Source organism: Aquila chrysaetos, chromosome 12 (assembly GCF_900496995.4).
Source record: "Aquila chrysaetos chrysaetos chromosome 12, bAquChr1.4, whole genome shotgun sequence".
In the NCBI taxonomy this organism is placed as follows: Eukaryota; Metazoa; Chordata; class Aves; order Accipitriformes; family Accipitridae; genus Aquila; species Aquila chrysaetos.
In genome coordinates this window covers 18,138,096-18,165,109 of record NC_044015.1, presented here as the reverse complement: position 1 = coordinate 18,165,109, position 27,014 = coordinate 18,138,096, and the positions used below count along the sequence as shown (strand labels likewise).

The 27,014-nt window shown below is 37.9% G+C and overlaps 1 long non-coding RNA gene across 1 annotated transcript in view; it reads left to right on the top strand.

Moving 5' to 3' along the window:
* LOC115349210 overlaps positions 1-27,014 on the top strand; it is a 62,159-nt gene that overhangs the window by 20,341 nt on the left and 14,804 nt on the right. Inside the window, exons 2-3 of the long non-coding RNA XR_003926034.2 lie at positions 24,911-24,994; positions 25,976-26,143. This is a non-coding gene — a long non-coding RNA (uncharacterized LOC115349210). The remainder of the gene's footprint in view (positions 1-24,910; positions 24,995-25,975; positions 26,144-27,014) is intronic.

The window sequence follows — 27,014 nt, the reverse complement described above, 5'->3', positions numbered from 1 at the left end:
AGACCTGCCAGCTGGTTTCTGTGAGAGCCCTTGTGTAACGTTGCCTGACAAAAACACTTGTAGGTGGACAAGTCCCAGATATTTTAAACATTGAACTATTGCCAGCTTTTTTCTATGTTTCCTTGGACAAGTTAATAAATCTATTACTCTTGTTGTTTCAGTGCAGGAATTTTGGTATAACTATCCTCTTTGCTAGCTCAGCTTCACATCTGGGTGGCTGTATTTGGCAACCTAGCTGTACAGCATGCAGGCAGGACAAAGGCATTTTATAAGTTGACCAATGATGCAAAAGCAATAATAAAGATGAATGAAGGAATGAGCTCAGGGGAGAGTTTTTTCATGGAAATAGGAGCTCAAACGTCATAATAGTATCGAAACATGTTACAGCTTTTCTACCTTTCTCTGCTGGAAGCTAGATATTTGGGGATCAGCTTGCACACATCCGGGCTGTGTATCTGTGGGGAGCCTTACTGCAGGTTTGGTTTGGCTTACTTGGGGGGCACATGGCATTTCAGTCTATGGTAGGAGATGCAAAGTCCTCCTGTCTCTGCAAGCATCAGAAGATTTCTGCTGTTTTATCTGTGTTGGAGAAACCCTTTGTGAAGTAAAGCAATTCAAGTTACAGGCTTGAGGGGAATATAATCATCTGATGAGAGCTTTCTATGTCCTTCCTGTCAAGCAGCTCTGGGACACGTTCAGGATTTTCTTTCCCGAAATAAACCAATAAATCCATTTTACAACATTTTGTTTTCTGATGCATATACAATGGAGAGAGAATTTTTAATGTGAATTCAGTGTGAGTTTTGGTGTTAAGTTTAATGAGTACTTGTTTTCATTCTGACTTCTCGTAATTGCTGTTACTTGAACATTTTGTTTTATAATTTTTATATGTGCTGATGTGTGTGTTCAAAAGTAGATGCTTATGCTGCCACCTGCATACAGTAATCAGCTTGTGCAACCTTGGGGGTGAACTCTGCTGGTGGCATAACCAGTAGTACTTAAACCAGGACATATGCTGAAGCATAATCTCATATGCCTTGATATAAGTAGGTCTGACACATAGGTATTAAGGAACATACAAGGCATGGGCTGCTAGACCAAACCTTAGTGGGAAATCTTCCCTACTTGGGAGAGCTCAGGGGTTAGAAAGTCAGGGCAAGCGTGAGGTGGGAGACAGAGGCAATGCTCCCAATTTTTAATGAAGCAGAAGAGCAGCACAGGCTTCCTGACACCAGTCTAGTACCACTTAGGGTCCTCTGCCTCCTTCTCACTGCTGGGTTAGGTGCTGTCCTAGACCCCTTGTGCTTTACGGTCACCTGGCAGCAAGAAGGGGATGTTCTCCTTTAGAACAGGGAAATCTGCCTCGGCTGGAGCACAAGAAGTTTCCAGCAGCTCAGGGAGCTTCAGGGTGGTGTGTATGAGAAGCAGAGAAGAGCCCATGTTTCATGAAAGACCACTGTTAGTCCCATGTGAGTGATTACTAGATAAGTAAAAACACAATCCAAGGAATACCATAATGTTATTAGAAGCTATTCATTGCAGCACAGTACATGACCATAAATTTCTCATGAATGTTATAACAATTTTCTCCTCAACAATTACACACTGTATGACTCTGAAAATGACAGTGAGCTCATCTGAGATGTCTTTATAATAAAATATTAGAAAAAGAAAGGAAAATTGGAATAAGAAAACCAAGGACAACTATTTGTATTTCACTTTCTCCTGGAGTATCAGGGAACCATATGTGAGGGGGTACCATGAACTCATATGGGGGACAATGACGGGGAGAAGTGAGAACTGTATTCCCCATGTCCACAGCCACACACACAAAGGCAGAGACCAGCACTTCTTCCTATGGTCTGTGCCAAGAGGAGCAGAATACAGCAGCAAAATCTGGAGATTGAGGTGTTCCAGATTACCTAGGTACCTGGAGACTCTTCCTTCCTAAACTGTGTGTGCAGAGGCATTTCAATAACTGACATGCTTCTGCAGTGGAGTCTCACTTTTCTGTCCTGCTCCCTGTCCCCTATCCTTCTGGTGTCCTCCGGTGTTCAACAGTTAATGGGTCCCAGCTATTCCAGGACCAGAACTGTCTTTTTTAAGTAAAACCAATAGCTCCAGCAGCATCTGGTAGGACTCAGGTTCCTGTTCTTTTCCTAGTTCTTTCCTAACCTCACCTGTTAATGGATATCTCTTCAGAATGTGTTTCTCTTTCTTCCTTTGCTTAGTAAATTCTTTTCTCTAAACTTTTCATCAATGCAATGCATCAGGGGAAATCCTGAATCAAATTTGACTCAGGAAACTAATGAAATCAGTCTAGATCTTTTTTATTTCAATAGATAAGTATTTTATTTATATATCACATTTAATCACACGAGCAAAATGGTATTTGTGGTGTGCCAAGAATTGAAGTTGTTATAGTGAATAATATTCTTGTGCAAGCTGATGACTGAGTGGTGCTCTGAGGATAGATAATATACTACACCACTGTGGAAAATACTGATGTTAAAAGTTGATGCAGTTTACTGTAAATATTGTTGAGGAAATAAAAGAAGCTGCAATCTGCCTTTAGTGGAAATGAATTAACCAGCAGTATCTTCACTGGCAGTGTGCCTGTTATTGCCCCAAGGCCTAATTTGGTTCTGTAAGAACAGACTTGACACAAAGATACTGTAGTAGGAAGCTGCACACAATGACTTCTACTTAAGTTCTTCTATCCCTTAAACTTTTACCAGGGGTGATGTGGCCAGGGCACATATAGTGTGGTTAAACTTCCTTCTTCAGTATTGCACTTTTTTTTTCCCTTTTCCCTTTTAAACATGTGTTTTTGGTGGTGGTTTTTTTTTTTTTTTTTTTCTTCCTCTCCCTCTCGTACTAGCAGATGGTCTCCAGTTATATGCAGGAGCTTCTATTCCCTGGGTTGCTACGCAACAAAATGCATCCTATCTGCATCCTTTCTGCGCTGTATCCCGTTTCCGTTCAACAACTCAAAATAACCAGCTTAGTGCTTCAACATGCTGCTTCCTCTTTTCTACAGAGTTGAATATCTATCAAGTATCTTCCTGGGCTTCCTATCTCTTCCTGTTACAGCCTTGAAAAAAATGTGTTTGCCCTGAATTGATTTTCCTCATCACTTCCTATTTACATCAGTCCACTTAGTGCTAAGGCAGGCAAAACATACATAAATGAGTCACACAGCTGCTAGCCCATAAAAAAAAAAAGTGTCAGCCAATTGTGTGATGTTTGAAAGCAAGATTCTTCATTGTTGTCAGGTGTGGGGTTCCTGTTTGTCCTTTTTATCGTGGCTTTGTTTCCCTACTGATACCAGAAAGTTGAAAACAAACTTTTTCTTTTTTTCTTTGCTACTGGACTTATGAAAAGGAAAATATTAATCTACAACACAGCAAGGGAGAAGATGAGATAGAAGCAGTAGCATGATTTGCTCCGGCTGATGATGAGACAAACTTTTTGGTGGGGTTCATTTTGTTTTACTAGATATTTACCACTATGGTTGAAACTGCAAGTGTTATGAGGTACTTGTTAAGATGCGTTCACTGCTGTTAATGTTAAATTTTGCATGTTCTAAACTGTCTGCGTTACTATTTAATGCTTGTTGGGCAAAGTACAATTACTTTTCACCCTGTTGTTTTGGTTTTGTTTTGTTTTTGGTGTTTTTTTTTTTTGGGTTTTTTTTTTTTTTTTTAGATAAACTTAATTCCCATTTTGATCATATGTTGACTTTCCCCATAGCAGGGAATGTCAGCTCTGGAGAACCTCTTGTCACTTACCCTACAGATAAGTTAGTAGGTTAAAGGACACACAGAGATTTATTTTGCCTAACTTGAGCAGTCTAAAGCTGGGCATGTGGTCTGCCCTCAGCAGCTGTGCTTCCTGTCTCATCAATAGAGAAGGAGAGGCACCTTCAGTAAATGAATTCTAGTAATTCAGTCATTTGTTGAGATAGGTGGGATGAATTACTGAGACAGAGGATTTCTGTCTTTCTAGCAACTATCAAAAGAGTTTAGCTGATAGCTTGGATAAAATGCCCAATTCTTAGATTGCTAAGTGAATCTGATTGTTAGCAATCTGTTTTCATATAATTGCAAAATCTTTCTCTTACTCCAAAATAATTTCCATTTGTTGGTATCCCATGCCACCATTTGCAGGTACAAATAATCCAATCAATGTTTTGGAGAGGAAACAAAAAATTACTAATAAAACTACAGATATGAGAGTGACCACTCAGCCAGTTTGGCTTTTCATAATTATTCTTCAGAGATCGTGTTATATCTCTCCTTTTAGTAGCCTGGGTTCAGCCTATGTAACATAAAATTGTCTTATATTTCTGGAGCTGCAGTGTGTCTAAAAGACCGCTTTTTTCCAGTGGAAATGCCCATGTTCAAATACTGACTAGGTTAAGACTAGCTGAGTTTCAGTGACTGAATCTTTCCAGTTTGCAGCTGAAATAAAGCTTTTGATGAGAGATTATTCAAGGCAGAGTTTGATGATGCTTATCCAGAGTACTGTTGTAAACTATGTAGAACAATTTTCTACGTTGCCTGAAAGCAGAATTTCAACCACCATTACCTTTCTGAAGGAATCTGACAAGTTCTTTTATTAGATATCATTAGTTTTCCACAGATCAGGTGGACTTTGGAAGTCTATGCTACCTGCACAGTTACTGCCTCTTTATTTTATTTTTCCTACAGCCATCAGCATTCTGGTTTTGGCTCACTGGCATGGCTGCCCTCTCCCTTGTTGCAGCAGTGCTGGAGCTGCAGGTGCAGGGCAAGGCCTGTGCTTATGGGGCTGCTGGGCTCTGTCCTTGGCTGGGCTCTTGCTGCTGTTCGTGCGAGTGCCTCTCTCAGCCCTTTCCCAGGGCTGTGCTTCTTGGCTTTTACCTTCCCTACCATAGCCCAGGGTGGGCTTTGGCAATGTCAGGCTGGTGCAGAAAAGCAGTTTATGCGGCTCATGAGGGTTGGCTCTGCACTGCACTGCCTTTCTTCTTTAGTGTGGCCACCTCCTTGGCTGGGACCAGGAGCATGAAGCAGAGCAACCAAATGAAATGCATTTCAGCTGAAGAAATGCAGCAGTTCACAGTATAGCATTTATGGGGCTAGGGTTCCTCTGCTTGCTCTCTTTCTTGCACTGCAGACTGCAGTAAAACCTGCGCACTGCCAGAGGATGTCGTAGGGAGCAGCTTTGCCTCGGGAAGCTCAAACCGCTGCTGTCACTTCTTTTCTCTGTGTGGTGGTAGCTCATGCGCAGGCTTGGCTCTGTCAGTCTAGTCTCGGGGCTTCTTTTCTTCCGCCTCCCCAGTGTGCTGCAGAGGTGAGGAGTCGTGCATTTGCTGCTCCCCTTAGTCTGCACCAAGGTCTCGGTAGCAGAGACTCCCACCTTGCCCTCAGGAGCAACACTTCAATGAATTCTGGGCACCAGGTTGTAGTTCTGCTCATTCTGAGAGAAAGCTCCACAATTTAGTGAACTAAATTGAAATCAGCTTGCTACAGAAATAACAGTAAATAATAATCCCTTATAAATAAAGTGCTACTTTCAAATTGACGTTAATAATACAATAAAATTAATGCACAGAGGAATTTTTCCCAATTGGATCTTTAGAAAACCTTTATATTAACACAGAAAGAGAATGGTTGCTGTAGTTCAACAAGGTGTGGGAGTTGCTGGATGTTACCTTAAAGGCTGTGTATGTGGAAAGGCAGCCTGGATGTTCATCATACTTTCCTCTAGCTTTAATGTCTTGGAAACTGTGCATTAAAATTATAAGCAGTGAAGAAGATAGTTATAAAGAGGCTGGTAGGGATGATCATCCTTTTAAGTAATGTGAGTCATTTTCTAATATCATGAAAAAGGAGAGGAGTTAAATGCAGGAGGGGTGAGTGAGTTCTGTCTGGTAGGAGCTTCCACAGCAAAGGGTAAGACTGGTTTTGCCCTGAGAGATGATGGAAGGATCCCTCTAGACAGATGATGTCTCTTGACAAGGCAGGATGCAAATTCCTTCATTCCAATTAGTCCCCCCACAGCCAAACATCTCTGTCCCAGGATCTGTGCACATGGGTCATTTGAAAGCTTAGGCCCCACGGTCAATAGCTGTCAAACACAGAGCAGTGGCAAATGTGTTATGATTGGTATTGGTTATTTTATCTGTGTGCATTGTAATGTGTGCTACTGTTTAAAGTCCACATTAAGATTTCTGGACTCAAGGCCTACTTTTACTAACACGGGGTATGTATAAATTGCAGCACAGTTGATTCTTTTTGTAGATCTTGCTGTGTTGCCTGAGGTATCTCCTTTTAATAAAGCAAATGTGTCTCACCATTATGACAGAATGATAGGAAATGCTAGTTGTGGCCAAGTTATTTCAGAATAAAGTTTTTATTGTGAAAAAGATATTTCCTTTTAAATGAGCTCAATGCTTATTGTTTCCAAACATAGAAATGGTGTATTTAGAAGAATGTATACAAAAAATATATTCACAAGCCTTTATTGATAATTAGAAGGTACAGAAAAAATATATATTAGCTTATGACTTGGTAAACATTTAAAAAAGGGAGCTCTGTTCTCTGTTGATATCGTAGAGACATGTAACCTAGAAAGAGAGGGAAAACTAAGACTAGCACACCTTCAGTTCTCTTAAAGCAATGGAAGTCCAGGTTTCATGGAGTTAAAAAGTTTGCTTGTGATCTTCCCTAGAAACTTCCTGATGCAATTGGTTTCTATTTGAACTTTCAAAAATCAGCAGTGATGGCATGGTGTTTTTTTATTCTAATAAGAGATATTTATACTCTTTAAAAATAAATTCTGTCATGTATGGAACGGGTAAGGTCTTTTCTAGCTCTGCCTAATAGCAATATGGGATTTATAATTAAGGAATTCTTATAATTTTCTTTAACAATTAATTTTAGAAATGTCACTATGTTTATCAGAATAAATGTGAAGTGGACATTTGCAGGCAAAGGAACTATTTTCTCTTTACATGTTTGGAGACTAGACAGAAGACAGATCTCTTCTGTGATGAGGATCTGCCAGTTTGGTGTATGATGATGGAGTCAGAGGAACAGATTAATTCATATTTCGTATCACAAAAAGCTAAACAAAAACTGTTGGGAAACATTACCACTGGGACAAATCTTTGTATTGTCTTTGTTTCATCATCCAAGAATGAACAGGTATTCCTGGAAGAAATTTCCTTTGGTATGGTGTGGTTTTTTTTTTTTTTTTTTTTGTCGTCCCCGCCCCCCCCCCCCCCCCCCCCCCCCCCCCCCCAAAAAAAAAACCCCAAACAACCAAAAGGACTAATCCCTGGGAATTAGAGAGGCCAGTCAGTGGTAGGTCAGAGTGGGAAGCAGAAGTACAAAGCTGCAACTCACCTAACAAGAGATGAAATTACGTCCATGCATTGCTCTAATAAGCAATTTGCATTAATCACTTTCTGGTAGACTTACTAGTGTGTGTCCATGGAGGGATGTTCTTTCCCAAGCATTGATTGCCATTGTACATATGAGTTACTTTCAACATATTTTCTGGTCACTTTCAGTATGTACATAGAAAGGTTTGCAAAGGTTGTACAACCAGATTTTAATAAAAATGTCAATTATATTGAAATGCTTCAACACCAACTCTATCTTTATTATTGACACAGTAATAGAAAAAAGGCAAGCACAGTAATTAGCAAAGCAATCGATTCCAGTCTTATGCAGATCTTCTGTAAAGAAACTGTTCTGTTCACATACCATAGGTACTTTGCTTGAGAAATCAGCTTTTTTGTTTCCTTGTTTCTTTGTGTAGCCTAGTCATTAGGACCATTTAAGAAAGTCTGGGAATTCATACTAACTTTACAATATGATTATATGAAAATCAATAATATATCAATGTACAACACTTGTTAAATGTAAACAAGTTATGAACAATATTGATAGAGATAGGCCAAGTTCTAACTTGCTCTACTGGAATCTGTATCTCAAATTCATGACGAGAATGAGCCCCATTTAAAAAAAAAAAAAAAAAATTTAAAAAATTGCATTCTCATGCCTGCATACAGAGAGGGGAGTATCATGCTGCAGGTTTAGCACTTTCAGATGCAAGCAATGTGTTATGGCAAGTGCCCTTACGGACTACAGCTTCTAACCCACTCCTGGCAGTACTGAAGCTGTCTCTTTCATCCCATGCAGGTTACTTTCACTTCTTCAAGACTGGGAATTAAACTTGGCAGTAGGATATCTGTGTGGGCATGCAGAATCAAGCTAACCAGCGCCATGCAAGGGTCCAGGCAAGGCCACTGTGGCCTTCTGAAAGCTGTGGAGGAACTTCAAACTCTACGGGGGTAACATGTACAGAGTATGTCCTTTAGAATGGTGTCCTTAAAGAAAATTGTTGTGATATTCGATCACAATGGTTTGATTATCTTAAAAGTAATTTGTCCCATTGCTGGAGAATGTTGTGTTTGGGTTTTTTTTAAAAGCAGATTCAGTAATTAAACTAAACAATTGGAGAAGCAGTTTAGTTATATAAGTATATTACCTCTGAGCCCAAAGTGGTCCTTCTCAGTATGATATGTTTAAAAATATTTCTAATCCAAACTCTGTAGAAGGTGCTCACAAGGGACAAATAACTTAATATTGACATAGCCTTAAATATATTGAAAAGACATAAATCAGAATAATGAGATTCATAAATCTGTTAATATTAATGGGGAAACCTTTTGGGAAATGTAGTGTAAAATCAAAGAAAAAGATAAACTTGAGATGTAAGTGATGATTCTAGTTAAATGAATAAAAAATTGGATATTTTGTTCCTTCTCAAGTCAGAGAAAGACATTACATCCTTTTGAAATTGTGCTTATGTCTTTAACACTGTCATAAACAGAAAGAACACAAAAAATATTAGGGGGGGAGAAATCTAAAGGTATCTCTAAAAACCTGCTAATAAATTAAAATGCCGGAACAGTTTGTTTTTCGCATCATGGAACGAGGAAAGCACCATGAAGCCTTTCTTTCAAAAATTCTCTCTAGAATCGATAGACTAATTCTACACTGAATTTCAAGGCTATAAAACTTTATTAGCAAGAAGAATATGTATATTGTTATTCATTTGTTCACACTGCAATGGTTAAGGTTCTGTCAGCATTTCCGTTAAAAACCCCTATAATTTAACAGGAAATTCCAACACACATAAAAATGCATTCAGGCTGCATTTGACAAAAGGGCTTCCTTAACCATATTCTCAAAAATTAATTCTGTTTAGATGTTTTATATCTTGAAAAGAAGTGAACTGTCATGTCCACAGTGGTGTATACCATCTCATATCCACTGCAAAGTATTACCAATGTCAGCAACCGCAAAACCAGTGTTCTCTCCCCCCCCCCCCCCCCTTTCTTCCCTCCCTCCCTCCCTCCATCTCTCTCTCTCTCTCCTGGCTGACCCCCTCTGCCCATCCACTGTTGCAATGAGGAAGTCCATAACATCTGTCCTGCTTCCATTTACTGTGCCATCTTTGACTTCTCTGCATTATTTACCTTTGTTGGGCTGTTGTGATTTTGCTTTGAAACATCTTCCATGGAGCTTTGGGACTGTCCATGGCATGGGGGCAGATTCTATATGTAAAGATCTGATGATGGCTGGAAGCACTGCAGCTTCTGATTAAGACTTCTAGAGCAACTGCACTGTCTATCTTGGACGAGGACCTACTTCTGCCCCAGACCAGGGGGCTGAGGGTGATGCACAGATCCACTGAGCTTAAAGCCCAAAGGGGTGCTGGGCTGACTCAGCCTGACGTCCCCATTGTACAGGCCTTGGGGCTGAACCTCATCCTAAACCCTACACTAAACTCAGCAACTGCACTGATGTGGAGAGACATCAGTGTTTTTGCAGATGCTTCACAGTCTCTTCCTCAAGTAGTTTGCTGCCTTGATTAATTGCATCCTCTGCAAAAAGCTGAATTCTGTAACTTAACAACATTGATACGTACTTTTTGATGTGGCAAGTAATGTTTTATCGCTGGTGATTTAAATAGATGCTTGTAGACCATGTGTCTAAGGGCAGAATATAACTCAAGAGTGTTTGGAAAGACTTTATTAGCAAAGAAGACTTTGGCTGTTGGAAGTATCACACATTCATTCTTTCAAACATATTCATTCAGTGTAGGGGCATCATACCTCTAGAGTATCAGACAAACCAAACTTCTGCACTTAACACTAATAAACTATGCTTGTCAGGGTGAGAAACAAGATAGTTCAGAAGCTTTTATGTTTCCTAACTATATCCTAAAATCTTCAGTAAATGTCTCAAATTTGATTAAGATTTGTAGAAGATCATGGGGTTTTCTGAGCAATCATAAACTTGAAAGTGTTTGAAAAAATTCTCAGGTTCTTCACTTAGGTGAACTGTCTGCTGCCTAACAGTGAAAGTCAGACTGTAAAATACTATTTACCCCATTTCTTTAAAGTTCCCTCAAAGATGGTTCTCATTCATGTGTGGTTGACTACTGTACATCAACAGTGTTTTCAAATCTCAGATCAATATCCTGGATGTTTTCAGAGAAATTAATTAGTCTCACTGAGGGGTTACTTTCCTAGGCTGGAAAAAAACCCCTTTGCTCCAGTTGGTATTGACTACATAGTCAACTGGATAGACCCAATGTTTACCCTCCTAAGAGGTCAATTCAAGTGCTTCAGGCAATACAGTAAATGTAAGAACACACTTTTCTGCTGTTTCATTTGCAAGTGTTGACCACACACAGACTTTTGATTGAGTAAAATTGTTTCAGGCTATTGCTCCACTACTTGTTTATACTAAGACTTACCCTTCATTCTAATATGATTCTTAAATTAGTCATTTTCTGTTTAGGGATGGTCACTTTCCTAGCAGCAGTATATATATATATATATATATATATATATATATATATATATATATATAAAATAAACTCTATTTCAATGGAAGCAGGTGGACTGTATAAAGAGGAAGCTCTGTGATCAAAGAAGAGATTTCGGAAGTACTGTGTCCTGGTTTTGGCTGGGATAGATTTAATTCTCTTTCTAGTAGCTGGTATAGTGTTGTGTTTTGGATTTAATATGAGACTAATGTTGATAACACACTGATGTATTTAGGTGTTGCTAAGTAATGTTTAGACTAGTCAAGGCTTTTTCAGCTTCTCATGCCCAGCCAGCCAGAAAGCTGGAGGGGCACAAGAAGTTGGGAGGGGACACAGCCAGGGCACCTGACCCAAACTGGCCAAAGGGGTATTCCATACCATGTGATGTCATGTTCAGCATATAAACTGGGGGCGGGATGTTCAGAGTGATGGCGTTTGTCTTCCCGAGTAACCGTTATGCATGATGGAGCCCTGCTTTCCTGGAGGTGGCTGAACACCTGCCTACCGATGGGAGGTGGTGAATGAATTCCTTGTTTTGATTTACTTATTAAACTGTCTTTATCTCGAGCCATGAGTTTTCTCACTTTTATTCTTCTGAGTCTCTCCCCCATCCCACTGGGAGGGGAGTGAGCGAGCTGCTGTGTGGTGTTTAGTTGCCAGCTGGGGTTAAACCATGACAGAAATTCTCAAAAGTTATTGTAATTTGCCTGGAGGAGAAGGGGAAGGTGAAGAAATGTCTCCCCCATTGTGATTGGCCCAGAGGGTGGCTGAAACCAGAACATACTGAAATTATAAAATCTTATTATATGCATTAGGAAATAATTTTTGACTACAAAACACAAACGCAGTAATATAAATTACATATATTTTCCACAACACTACTTACATATTTATTGTATTTTGCAGTGTAGGAGTGATATAATATTTGTTAGGGAGTCAGAAGCTGCACTTCACATTTATACACGAGGTATTTCTGCCGGAATGTGCCGCATACACTGTATAACTTAGAAGTCCAGGAAACTACAGGAAAAGTACATTTGTAAGCTGTTTATGCTTGCATGGCACAGAATTTTGTCAGAAATTGATGATTTCATTGGTAGATTTTGGACTAGTGTTGCAGTGCCCCTCTTCCAGAGTTGCAGACCTTCTCCCATCCCCAGTTCCTGAGAAACAAGTTTGGAAACTGGAAAATTTCATTTTCATATTTCATAATGAAAGGGGTTTTTTTGTTTATTTCTTTTTCCACTATTCCTTACCAAACGTTTTCCTCAAAAAAAAAACCAACCAAACAAACAAAAAACAAAAAAACCAAAAAAACCCCAAAAACAACAACAACAAAAAAAACCCAACAACCCCAAACGCAAAAAACACCCCCCCCACACCCCCCGCAAGCTTAAGTGACCTGAGAATGAAAGTATGTATGTTGGGCTGCCTTGCACTGGCTTTTAACCATCAGTCTTAAAGTCTACAATTTGTAATGTTAGCATGTCATCAGGAAATTGAAAACAGTGGTCAAATTCTCCCCTTATCTAAAATGTCTCAGCTCAGTTGGAGTTTACGTCCCAAGAGAGAACATGAACTGTAGGACCACTAAACTATATCTCTTTGTTTCAGTGAATATTTCAACGTTTTTTATGTTTCAAGAGACAATGAGACTTTCCTTTAGCTTGCTGTCTTGAATGCATTCAGAGTAGATGGGAGATGTGGATTGAAGACCCCTCCGTAATGGAAAGAAGAATTCAAATGCAGTCTGTTTTCTGTGACGTGCCCTGACCTCTGGGGTCCTCCTGGCCAGGCAGGGATTGCTACCTTTTCAGTTTTATTATTTTAGCCCTATGTTATTTTGAGATGAAGCTGTTTGTAACTTTGGAAATAACTGAATAGGTTTTTGCTGAAAACCACATTTGATGAATGTATTATTTGCTGAAAAAATTCCTCAACTCTGTATGAATAATTATGGGGTTTAGTAAATTCTCTCTAGAGAGTTTATCAGATCATTTTATTGCACATAGAATAAAGTTAGAAACCCAGAAAGTGTTCTGCAGTCAGCTTCCTGCCTATTAAAAGTGGGAAGCCCTGTTGGGTTTTCCTTCCTATGACAGCTTGCGCATAACTCTTTAATCAGTTTTCCATAGCTGAAGTGTTGTTGGCTTTGTTTATTACTGAGAACCGTGAGTCTGTGTTCTCTTCTTGGTATACCCAACATGAATCATGGTTTATAAACATCCTGTTGGTATTGATGGAATAACTGGGGACTTAATAAGACTTTGATCTTTTCAAGCAACTCACATATACTAAGGCACAATGTTGGTAGGGTCTTCAAAGTGCTAACATAAAAAAACCAAAAAACCCCCAAACCCACACAGAAAAAACCTCCATGAGTGTAGGACGTACACTGAAACATTATTTCATGTGCAGTGTTTCTGAGAACTCCTTTTTAAAAAAACCCTGACATATTTTGAAGTTCCAGAATAAAACTCCAAAATAAGTTAAAATTTCCCTGATCCAAAGAATGCAACAACTGTTTGGTTTTTGTTTTGTTTTTTTTTTTTTTTTTTAATTTTACAATAATATATTCTGGAATTTCTTGTAAAAGCTATGAGAAGAGTGGGCTACTCTGAAATCCATGGTTTTTTTCTTTCTTCTTTTTTTCTGGTGTTGGTTTTTTTTATTTCCTATAGACACAATGGCTGATATCTGTTGGAGATGGTTACAGACATAGCTATCATTTAGCAAAGCCCCATTTCTTCTTGTGTCTAAGGACAGCAAGCATTGCTTCATGTAAAAATAGAGTTTTAGAATGGCATAATTTATGATGCGAGTATTCTGAAATTAAACCATTTGTGACAGACAACAGTTATGAAACCATTTTTAGAAGCATCTTTTATGAGAGGTTTTTTTTGTGTACTAGACAGTCCTTTAAAGATGACCCTGTGGAGTACAATAGATGGGACAAACAGTGAGAGACAAGTTTCAGATTGCTTTTGAATAACATCTAAAGCTTCATGGTGGCCCCTTTGATGTAAGCCCAAGGGGACTGACCACCTGTGTTGCTTTGTGCAGTGATGATTTGTTAATCAGGAAAATAAGAAATACAATATAGCCTCAAGTAAACCTTCAAGTAATCTTAGATGAAATTTAGATTTTTTTTTTATGATCTTTACATTATTCTTTACACTAAACAAATAATTTCACCAACTTTGCTTAATTCTGTGGTTTTGCATCCAGACTTCTAAGAAGATAGTTTCTTCTTCTTTTTTAAAAAAATATTTTCCATATAATTCCTAGATTAAACTGCATAAACCAGGTTAGATTTTTAAAAAGAACAATCAATGTATATGACCAGTTCTTTCTTACAGCTTTACAGATGTGAAGTTCATGCAAGGTTTTTTTTCACTTCACAAGTCATTACTGATTATTGAATGTATTTAAGTAGCCACTACTATAGCACAGTCTCCTGTGCCCTGATTTTTTCCCTAAGGATAAACAAATGAACAAACCGTTATTATTTTACAGTCATTTAGAAAGACAAAGTGAAGTAAACTGGTTTTATAGGATAATAAATGCTGATGTTCACACTTTCTTCTTTCTCTGGATTTCAATACTGATCAATGAGGCAATAACAGATATTTTTCAGTTTTTATATTGGCTGTAAATCAACTGTGCTGCAGTCATCTGAAGTAGCAGTAAATACCCCCCTCTTTATAATTTGCTGGATGTTAAAAATTGTATCAATTTCTTTGACTAGGAAGTTAATGTCAAGAGGATATATTTGACCTTGAATTTGAGTAATAAAGTCCTGGACTGGTAAGCATCCTAGTATTTAAGGCACTTGCCAGTAATTTTTTCCTTCTCGGAAAGAGACTGCAAAGGGAATAACGAGGGATTATTCCAGGTGAGCCTATAGAAATGTGAGAATACTGTCTTCTAGACTGAGCAATGGTCTTTCTCTACTGAGAGCTCCAAACGATCACTAATGTCAAGTTTTCTTCAAGAATGACATTTTAGCTTAATTGTCATATTTTTTCTGGAACACATATCTGAAGGAAAACTCATCCCTGTTTAGGTACAACTGTAATTAGATGAAAAGTTGCTAGGGAGTTCATAAACTACAGATGCTCTTGGATGAAGAGCTGAGTGGCTGAGAAATGTCAGTCTAGTTCAGACAAGGACACAGAGTTGGGTTCAAGCCTGTGACACTGGTATAAAGGAGTTTTAAGTCCATGAAGTTATACTGGTTTGAGTGTTATGGGAAAGTATTGGTGTCCTCCAGACTAGTTTTGCAGATTAAGACACTATAGTAAATTTAACTTTGAAATGGCTTACAGGCCCTCCTCATTCTTCAGGACCTGGCATCAAATCTATCTTTTAGTATGTAGCCCATTAAGTGACAAGACCAAGAGCTCTGTTCTGTGACATGCTGAACATCTGCTGAAAGACAATATCCTAAAAATTCCTCCAACTTCAGTCATCACCACAGGGGCTGGGAAAAGCTGAGAAGCTCAGGCTGCTGCTGTCCTAGGCTGGTTAGCCCCACATCTCCCTTTTGATGTCTAGAGCACTTCTAGCACCCACCTGGGAGTGCACATGCTGGTTTTCTTCAAACCAGGCCCTGGATCATAGGCTGAGCATTCAGAAACCCAAGCATAGGCAAAGGTGGGAACATGTGCCAATCAAACCTGTGTGTTTGGTTAAATGAGTTGGCTAGTTAGAGTGGCAACCTGCTTAAGAGGTGGTGTAGAATACAATGACATTGATCTATGACATCATTATATTACTTTAGGACATTGCAACACCATCAAATTACTTTAAGTATGACATCATCCTTTTGCGTCCTATTGCGCTTTCACCTCTAGTTTTCTGACATAATGAGATGGGGATCTTGGTGATAACGGTCCTCTCCTCTGCCACAGAAACCTTGACTACCTCCAGAGCAGTGTCCTGCCTGGTCACTGAGTGAGACAGAGGGGAAAAAAAAAAACCCCAAAAATCACATCAGTGTTAGCAGCATCCAAATACATAAGCACAAAAGGAGAAGTGTAATTAAATTGTGTTGGCAAACTTCTCTTACTACTTTGTGCTGGAAGTTTTATTCATAGAGTTAATTTTTCTTTCAAAGCAGACCTCTGTGATGTAATTCCATATTAAGGATCTTCTACTGTCGCCCAGATAAATGTGTTTCTACCTAAATGCTACTGCAACGTCACAAGTTCCACTTACGGATTGTTTAGTTCTGTTTGGTATTTTGATATATGTCCTCTTTTCAAGTGAAGTGTTGCCGCCTTTGCCTTGCTTACTTTAAATCTACCATTGGGATTAATTTGGTTATTTACTCTCAGTAATGGAAATAAGTCAAAGGGGAAATGTTTCACACACTGAGCAGGCACCATGTTCTTCTGGTATGAGCATTCTTTTCCTTTGTTTTTGAAACAATCTTTTGATTTCTTAGGCTTTCCCTTCATGACATTTAGGAGAAAAGGAAACTGCTGTTCAATACGGGATGCCTAGGATTTCTGTTTTATATTACACTTTTTAAATATTTGAACTGTGCTTCAGGACGGAACAAATTAGAGTTGAAACTGCAGGGTGGGTAAGAAGTTTCAAGGTTTCCTTATTTGGTTTTCAGAGGTCTATATTTACCCTACTCTGTTTTATATTGTGAAGTACCCTTTCTGCTCACTCTGAACAGTCTTTTTATTGGTAGCAGGCTCCTAACTAATAGTTACCTGCACAGCAGCTGCTAATCTTCTCCATTACTACGTTCTTCAAAGAAAAAAAGGAAACCCACCAACAAAAAAGAGCAGATTTCTTCTGCTATGTACTTTGACAGACATATGAAAACTTCCCTCATGCACTGCTTCATTTTTGTTTATTCCCTCTGCCTATCTTAAAGCACAATTTTTTGTATCCTGATTTCAGCTATGAAAAAAACCAACTCTTAAAACAATGCGTTTTCCTTAGTAAGAAGCAGGTGAATCAGAGATCTGCATGTTGCAATTTTGTTCAGCAGGACACATGCAGTGCTGGCACTACAAGCTGGTGCCTTCCCTGAGTTCCATCTAGAAACTAGCGTTCAGTTCATATGCTTGCGACAAGGTGATGTATAATCTCCTTGTTATTGTATTGGGCATATTTGTTGTACGATAGAAACTTGAGAGAGATTGACTTGTTCAATAGAAGGGCAAGTGAGATGAAACTCATTTCCTGACATATTTTATCTATGCCAGTGGTTTGGTGGTTCTTATATACAGTAAGCAATAAAACTAGTTAAAAGGTCATTAAATAACTCCCATGAAGTTATAACAATGCAATAAAAAAATCTAACAAATACAGAGCACCTTGCATCACGGAGCCCTTTAATCAGTCTTTTCCTGGCCTGCGTTCAGACCAGTGACCATAAATCTACCAGCTATCCAATCTCCAGCACCATATTTCCTCTTTTGCTCTGAGTTCTTGGGCCACTATGGAGAGAGAGACAAAATCTTGCAATACTCGCTATGGTATGCCAAGCAGCTGTTCAAAGCCAGAGAAATTGCTTTGAACAAGGCAGAGAGAAGTTCTGATTTTAAACTTCCATATTAAAGTGGTAAGGAACTGTATTTTTGTACATAGCTTTGAAAATCCCCACTGTGGAATCATGCACTATCAAGGGTCATTTTAATAACATTGATTGTTAAAAGACACAGCTCCCAGTGTAAAAACAGAGCTCATTAGAATTCAGGATAAAGCTGATTACAGAGGAATGCGTAAAATTGAATACTAAGAAGATTAAGAAGAGCTGCATATCAGTGCTATATTCCAAAGGGAAATCCATCATGTGCTTACTGTCCCAGTCAGTGGTACCCAAAGGCGACGTGTACCTCTGTGAATGCACCCTACTGGAGAGGGACCTCTCAGAGTTTGGCCAAGGGTAACTATAAATATTAAAACCTTTATTATCAATGTTTGATAGAAACATAAAAAATTTATAGTTGTGTACAAATTCCTCCTTTTGCAGAGGAGACGCAAGAGATTTTATAATGCCACTATTAAGTCACTTTTTTTTTTCTTTCAGACAAAATCTTATTATTTCTGCCCAAATTTCTTTGTTAGTAGAGGTAGCATCATCCAAAAGAAGTAAAATAGAATGAATAGCTGAAGCCCTATATATAGTTAAATAGTAGGTTCTGTATCAAGGTCGTTCAGACAGACTGCTGTGCTATGTTTTGTTTCTTTTTTTTTTTTTTTTTTTTTTTAATTTCCAATCCCTTAGCCCCTCTGCCTCCTTTTACTATTCAGTATGTGTTTGTCACAGACTGTCCGTTGTTTAGAAACAAATGCATTCAGACGTCTCTGGTACTTACAAAAGCAGTCTCAAATTACAGCAATCATTAACATAACACTAACACATAAGAGTTATCCAGCATATTGAAAAAAACCTGTGAAGCTTTCAATGCGCTCTGTAACTGCACAAGACAGAAATGAAAGGGGAATATCTACCTAAATGTGAATTTCCACCTTCCCATAACATGCAAATGGAATTACTTTCCACATTGTTGAGAAAATTCATTAAATGGATGTAGAATCTTGCGAGTGAGAATCACCTTGTTTTGTAGTGGGAAGCTATATGAGACATGGCAACACTTATATATTTAAAATATGATTATCATAATTAAAATGTAGAATTAACCAATCCTGCACTATTTATGATAATTGAATGATAAATACAAACCTCCTGCAAAATACAGTGTGCCAAGAAACTAACTTAGAAGAGGTTATAGTCATTAACTGCACTAGTATCGTTACAGAAATTCATTTTATAGTTCTGTTGTGAAGTACACAAAAAATCAGATAGGACAGATCAGATTTCCACATTTTACTACTGTTTTCTGCCTTCTCAGTTGGTGTCTTTTAAGTGCCCAAAGAGACAGTACTCCTCAGGACCCTTTCCCCTCTCCCAGCATCACCTCCAGTAAGGCCTCAACTCAGCTGTATCTCTGTGGTACTCTGCAACATATAATCAATAATAATCTCTTCAGTTCGTCTTGTGCCCTGTGGAAGTCTATTAACATTATTGTTGCAGAAGCACTTGAGAGAGTCATAGAGGGGGAACACCCCCCCCCAGCCATTTAAAATACGTTCCTAGGCTTCCTGTCCTCCCACATAATGTGTACTACCATGCTGCCATGGCCCTGCTGTAGCTAATAGGTCTGCGGAAAATAATACGAATCCTTTTGGCTTTCAAAGCAAACTAGACTGTGTGGCCAATACGGTGTATATAACTGTGTGGATTTTCATATATTTTGAGCTAAAATGCACTCTCCCCCCCCCCCGATTTAGATGTAGTAATATGTTTATGGTGACACTGCTATTGCCCTACCAAATTACAATGTTCAGCTCAGTTACATTGCTATAAGTTTATTTAATTTAGAACAACAAAAGGCATTATAATATTAAGATAATCAAAACTATACAAATATCTGAAGTTTCCTTTGTATAAATCAATCTAGTTTTGAATAGACAAAGACTATAATACATTTTGCTGCAACCTAGGACAAAGTACTATGTGTTGTAAAGAGTTTCAGTAAATGTCCATGGACCCTCTCAGCTGTAAATGAATGTTTTTGAATAACACCAGTAATCTGAAGGTAATTAAAGTAGTTTATGTAAGGTGCAATAAACAGCTGTTGTTGTGTCTACAGAATGTTACTTTATGCTACTGTGAAGATGATGTCTTTTTAGCCTCCTAGCTGTTTTGAAAAAAAATTCAGAGGCCACTAGTCTGAAAGAAACAAGGACAAGATAATAACTAGAGACGCAATTAATCCCTGTGCTTTGGAATAGTACAAATTGTTACAACAAGCACAGAGAAAGCTGTACAGAGGTTATAGGAAGGCAAGTTAATGCAATGCTTAAAAAAAAGAAACAAAGAGTGTTAGAAAGACCTAAATTACAAGAGCAAAGAAATGAAAATACAACTTAATAAGAAACAAATGTTGCATGCTGTGTATTAACACTGGAATGCTTGCAGAAAATATGGAAAAGTCTTTGTTTACTCAACCCTTACTTGTGGGCAAAGGTTTACATAAACTGGGCTTCTTTCCTGATCACAAGTATGTGGGAAGTCCTATGAGGATGGGTAGTCAATAGGGCTTCTCAGTCAGTTGAAATTAGGCATGTTTGGATTCAGTCATTCAGGGTAAAAACCTGGCCCCATTAATTGTCAGCAAAAAGCTCCCATTTTATCACTGGGGCCAGAATCCCACTAATGCACCAGGTTCCACCTCTGTTGCCAGGATTGGCTTCAATAAGAGCGACACAGAGTGCTGGCAGTGGGGATCCGTTGCTGGATCTCAGCCGTTGCTCCTGTACGTCAGCACACATTGCTGTGTGTCTTCCCAAAGTGTTTCTGGTGTTCTCTTTCACTTACTGGCAGGAATGAGCTTTCATCTTATATGCAAAGAAGGAAACAGTAGCAATAAGAATTGTCATTAATGAACATACAGAACAGATCTTGCTTTCAGTCATGCCCTTTCAACTCCACTGAACTCAAGGCCATCTTGCCTCTTTTACCAGGACTCTCTCAAGCCTGCATCACCTCCAGAAATCCAGAGAGCCTTTGGGAGGCTAAGTGCCAGGACCAAGAAAGTGGAGGTTTATGTAGTGGGACATCAGGGTGGGAAGAGAAAATGCACCTAGAAAGGACCACAGCAGGTGATGTAAACCCTTAGTACAGTCTATGGTGGTTTAATGAAAGTAAGTCAGAATAAATAAGTATCTGACTCAGAATCAAGATGCAGATGACCTAGTCTGAATGGAAACTAAATTGCAGTTGACCCATTGCATTGCTAAATTAACCTCCTCAAGGGGAAGGGATGAAAGTTATGTACTTTTTTTCTGCTTTAAAAAAGGTTTTAATAATTCAAAGAAAAGTCTAATGTTGGTAAATGCACGTGGTAAGTACTCGGATTGAATTAATTCCTTTCTTTGTGTGCTGACATCCTACTCACTGCATAGGGAGAATCTACAGATGTACAGAAATGCTGCACAGGATGGGATGTTTCTTTATGGCATTTCCGTGTGCTTTAAATCTCTGAAGAGTTTTCTGTGTGTGTGTTTTATATTGAGTCATTAAGTACAAAAACAAACTTATTCACAAACCAGCTTTGATCTAGGTTTCCTGTGATTTATCTCTGCTGTCTATAGCATGCACTGAAACCCTACCTGATTGTTATTAGCTCCCCAAATATTTATATCACTCCAGATAATCAATTCTTATCACAGTCAATACAGATGTTACGAGTTCCTCAAAGAAAGGCACTGTCAGCATAATAGCTTTTTAATTATTGCAGCATATGTTTTCAAATGAGTCTTTTGTTTACAGTATCAATTAATCAGAGTAACCATATATATCTAATTAATACATAATGTTAAAAATATTGTACGTGTAAATTACAGCTTTTCCCGCTAAATGTATGAAGCAATAATGCAATGTCTTAGAGGTATCAATGTTCACTTAATTAATTTAAATCATGTTGCTAGTGCTGTTTTCTGTTTTCATTCCCTTGTGTTTGCACTCTACAGGATATTTTTCATTCAACTGCGGTGTAAAACAAATTTGCTTGTGGGGGTTTGGTGATATAAAGTACTTGACTGGCACCAGTACATTAGTTATTCTACATATAACTGAAAACATAAATGCAATATTTGGAGAAGAAGTAGAGATAGCAGCATCTACTGGTTAGAAAGATGCAGACGACATGGTTTTGTTATCAAGTGTGCTGTAAGTTCATGGGGAAGTTCAGCAGAGAACACGCTGAGCCCTCCTGTCCCTCAGCTTCCCAGCTTTATGTAGCCTCTTACTCCCTGCACCATTTTGAAGTTCACCAAAAAGAAGTGCAATATTCCTTTTTTTTTTTTTTTTTTTTTTTAAGAAATTTCAGAGAAAACTGCTGTATTGTCTACTTTGTTAAGGAAGACAACATTCATCTACCTCCTAACAAAATCTAGTCTATGAACATCACAAGAATATTTCTACAGGCAGCACAGTCATGCTTTGAAGAGGGGAATTACTCTGTCTCTTTTTAAATGTACTTGCTGCTCATAAAAGATATCAGGGAGCCAGTTCTGAATCAGAATATTGTATCTGTCTTCTGGATAGATACAAATCAGAAGAAAGATATAAGACAAATCAGTGTGAGGATTTTTCATGCCTTAACTACCTAAAATTTCAACTATTTCCTGTCTAAAGAAGTTGTTGCAGGCAAAATATACATTTTGTAAAGGAAGAAAACATTTTTTTGTTGAACACCTGAGAGAAACAGTCTCTGGATCTAAAAAGGTCTTTGGAAAAACCTAAAATATTTGCTAAGTAAATAATAGGTACATCTTGCTTTTTCAGGGATTAATTTCTTCTATAATTTTTTTTATATCCTCTTTATCAGGCATATGATAACCTGGGAGTTTGAAACACCAAAGCACAGAGAAGACAAGCATTAGTGGATAATAAGTATTTCCCAGGTACAAAGACTATTGACCATAAAAATGGTTTAAAACCATGAGAAAGGCAGTTAAACCAGTGAAAAGGCTCTTACTATAAGATTTCAGAGGGCTCTGGATATTGGCTCCTTTATATATTTTTGTATCTCTATATTGACAGGAATACAAGAATTGACATATTTGCTTATTTCAGTAGTCTGGCCTTCAATAGTGACCTCATCTTGAGCTATAATACAAGTCTTATGTGCTGTACAAGTCTTATTTACTCACTATAGCTGATGTCCTGGAGCACTGGATTGTGATGCCAGATATTTTTAGTCTAACCTACTAAATCTGCCAATAAAAAATTTAAAATAATGCTTAAAGCATATACATATTTATGTTCAGTATTTATTTTTCCATCTTTGGATTCACTTCTCACTAAAATTAAAAATATTTTTGAAATGGTTGAACATGTTGCCTTTATTACTGTTCTACTGCCATGAATCTATAATTTTTTGGTTCTGATGTATACAGATATATACTCACACACACACATATATATATCTCGCTATATCTATATGCGCACAGAAGCAGACATATATGTCTGCTGAAATTCTTGGTACTTCCAACTCACAATGATTACAATAATCAAAGCTTTTCTTAAAAATTCCTGCTCCTGGGGTCACTGGATTAGTTCAAAATTTCACCTTCTCTTCGAAACGCAGGCTTTCTGGAACTTAAAAACCACCCTGTAAATCTGAATATTCCAGTCCAGATTCAAAAAGCATATAACATTAGTAAGTTATCTGCATATTTAGAAGGAGAGAATAAGTTGGATAAACACTTATTTGAAAGTTTATAACCAGGCTGGATGAGTCGTCTACTGCTATTTTTTGCAGGCATACAGACTGGCTATTTTACAAGTGGCGCTGCATAATCATTGTAGGTCTCCAAAGACTCTATGTCTAGTTACGTTATCTATCAAAGGCATGTCTCTTCTGCTAGAAGATGATATCTTATATACCATCTTTATTGTTGCTTACTAGAATCATTTAAATTGGAAAAGACCTTTAAGATCATCAAGTCCAACCGTAAGTGAAGAGTTTAGATGAGTTTTTTTTTTTTTTTTTTTTTTTTTTTTTCCAACAGGTTTGTTTTGTCCAGGACCTGGTGAGAAACACTTTCCTCATTTTATATATTTTCACTCTCCAAATTCAAAGTGATGGCTCTAGCTCACTTAGATGGTGTCACAAGACCATTGACCACTATCACAAGACTATTTAAAGATGCAAACTAAAAAGTATGCTAAGCTTAAATTGACTTAATTCAGGATTGAATGTCAGCTCTTGTTCCTAGAAAACAATTGCACATATGTAGATAGTTTTCGATGCAGTGAATAAAATCTGATTGCTTTTGTACAACAACTTTGCTGAAGAATTCTGACAAATGTGATACTCGTGCTGTGTGAATGACTGCTTCCGTTCATGTAAAATCCGTACCAATTCAGGGTAACACCCAGTGCAATGGCTTTGTATTTACTTCCCAGATGCCTAAGTGGGAATAAAGCACTAGCTGTTGACCTGGAAATGTAAATACAAAAGAAAATTGGAAAAAAAGGACAATGTTAGTAATGTAAATTCCATTTTAAGATTAAGGAAATAGTCACAGGAAATAGTTGTGTTTGAGCATACTCTTCCTCTTTTGATTTCTGTTTCAATCCATACCTTAATACCATCTCTTTTACACCACTGAAATATAGAGAAAGAGTTTTAACGCAGATAGTTACATTCACGGTAACAACCCTTATTCTAACGTGCTGAGGTGTATTCGTGAGCTGTATCCTCAGTGAGCTGGTCTGTTGCATTGATTTCCAAGGACAATAACTTTAAGATATTCAGTGCCACTGAACTTGCATGCACTAGAAGGGCAGTAGATTAAAAGATGATCCACTGTTTTCCTTCAGCATAGATTGGTTCTCTTCAAGTAAAGTTTCAGGTCATTTCTGGGGCATGATCGCAGGTAAATGAGCACTGATTTTATTGGCCTGTCTGGTAGATAAGGTTTCAGTTTTAATGAATGCAAGATCAAATATTTGACAAAAAGTAAAAAGCAAAGACCGGAGGTATGTATCCTAAAGTGAAAGAGAGAGGAGAATAATGAGTTTGAAAGGAATAAAACACAGATTGTTTAGTGGAAAAGAATGCTACAAAGGTCTCCATGTGAATCTTTGGTTCCAAGAGTTTCTGCCAATTCTTTTTATTACTATTTCAAGTAACCAGATACATATGGCATGTTTGTAAGTAAAGCAGTCAATGAAGTTAGTTACACCTCTGCATTTATTACCTTACCCCTGAGTATTATTAACTTTTACATTCCCCATAAAATATAATTTATCACTTAAATAATTTGCTTTGTGTCAGGGTTCAGTGTGCTCCAGTGCTTTCCTGCTCATTAAATGAGATATTTTTACTTAATGAGCCCAGGATGTCCTTTGCATTTAACATTAGAATTGATTTCAAACACTCCATTTTTCTAACATATTTGTGTGTAATTTCAGAATGTGGACTTCATCCCACTATTTTACACTGAAGAAAAAAGAGCTACAAAGAATAATGATCCATGAATTCTACAGAGGGGCACAGTAAGTATGGGTGAATAATTTAAAAAAACCCCTATTATCTGCACTTTGCATTCTTTCATCTAGTTTGAAAGTTTGACTTACTATTTGAGCCTGATGCATTTATTACATACATAATACTCCATTAGGAAAGTGTTTTTTGAAGGGACAGCAAGACAGTGATTTCCATGAAATTAACAGAATATAAAAATAATCCTGCCCTTGGATGTATGTGTGTGATATGCTGATTCATGTAACAGACAGGTAGTATTCCAAAGGTACGGAGTTCACATATAAAATATATATCCATAGGATAAATGAATATTGTAGAACTCTAGCAATGTACACCTAATGGGGATCTGGTTATTCTCTTTGCAATTGTGAATAACCACTTTGCAATTAATTAATAAAATCTGAGTAGAGAAACCCTCTGTTGTGCAGTAAATAATTTGTTCATAATGGTCACTGGAACAGAAAAGCAGCCCCAACCTCTGAGCTACCAGGGCAATTCCAGGATAATCACTGTACTACTACACTTTAAGTGGAATTTCGCCACCAGCTAGATCTCAAGGAGTCAGTGAGTAGTATATTATGGATTCATGACTGGGTGTTCGTTTGAGTCCATTATAACAAATGTGACCATCTGTGCATCAGCTGTACACCACTAATACGCAGGGCGCTAGTCTGATCAGTGAGGTGCTCGTGATCCATGGCATTGCACATGGCATGAAACACTCAATAAAGGATAGTAAAGCTGAAATTTAATCCCATAAGAAACACTAATATTGCAATATAGATATTTTTTATTCTGAGTGAAAAGTGAAAAATTAGTAACTTAAGAAATAAGCAAAAAGAAAACATTGGTGTATTTAACTGAACTTAAAAGTTTCATTTTCAGACTGTTTTTAGCCACCATTAAACCTCATATGTGTATTTTGCCATGGTTGCACTGTCTCACCTGATTAACAGCTTGGGCCTTTCTTTCTGTTTGTTCTTCTGGACCAGGTTCCTTGGCTGGACTGACTTTTCCTATGAGGCATGTGCAGTCATCTAACTGGTGTGAGTCAGCTGAATGTGGTGAAAGCATATATTGTGGGATGTGCTATGCTTACCATGGAATACAGTGAGCAAAGGAGAGCAAATATGAGGGGAGCACAGGTCCCTGAACTGCAGGTAGGCAGTCTGTGCCTTGGTGTGGCAGTTCAGTAGCCTTCCTCAACACGTTGTCATGTTTACCAAGGGAAGTTTTAAAATTCTTATTAGACAGTACCATGTTATTTGAAAAACGTTTTAAAAAGCATGAAATAATACTACATGAGACTGTGCCATGCCTTATAGGTCAAGGAGAAAAGGAACATTTCCCTAGTTATGGTAATAGCCTTAACATAGTAGCGTGATTATCCACACAAATGTACTAAATGTGAAATCTTTATCTTTGTCATGTAGGGAGAGAAAAACAAATGTAAAATGTAGGACTCTTGATTATAATTTAGTGAAGGGCGAACACACCCAGGTTACTTATTAACGCTATCTCATAATTGAACAGGCTATTAAGTAACATATAACTCTGATATGGATTGGGGAAACAATGTCTTCAAATGGGTTAAGTGTAAGGGAACCTGCACTCTTCTCTTGATGCTACCATCAGGGATTGTATCACATACTCCCAGGAAATCGGTTTATTTTGCTTTTCCTTACTGTCCTTCATCTGTTTTGTCCATTTAAGCTGCAGATAGTTAAGGTTGGTACACTTAAGCAACCTGAATTAAGAATGCACAATTTTTTTCATATTTTCAAATTTTTCACTGTAAAATGAAAAGGAAGAGGGTTTTTTCCCGCAAAAACTAATAGTACAGTTTGGTCCAGAGAAATACTGAAATAGTACTTTAGGTACTTACTGAAGTCAGTAATATTGTAGCGTATTTAGATGGACTGATGAGACCTCAAAAGAATAAGACACTTTTATTTCTTCTGATTCTATACTAAAAATAGATGTGCCCTTCATTTCATTACACTTTGAAGCAAGGATGTGAGGTATTTAAAA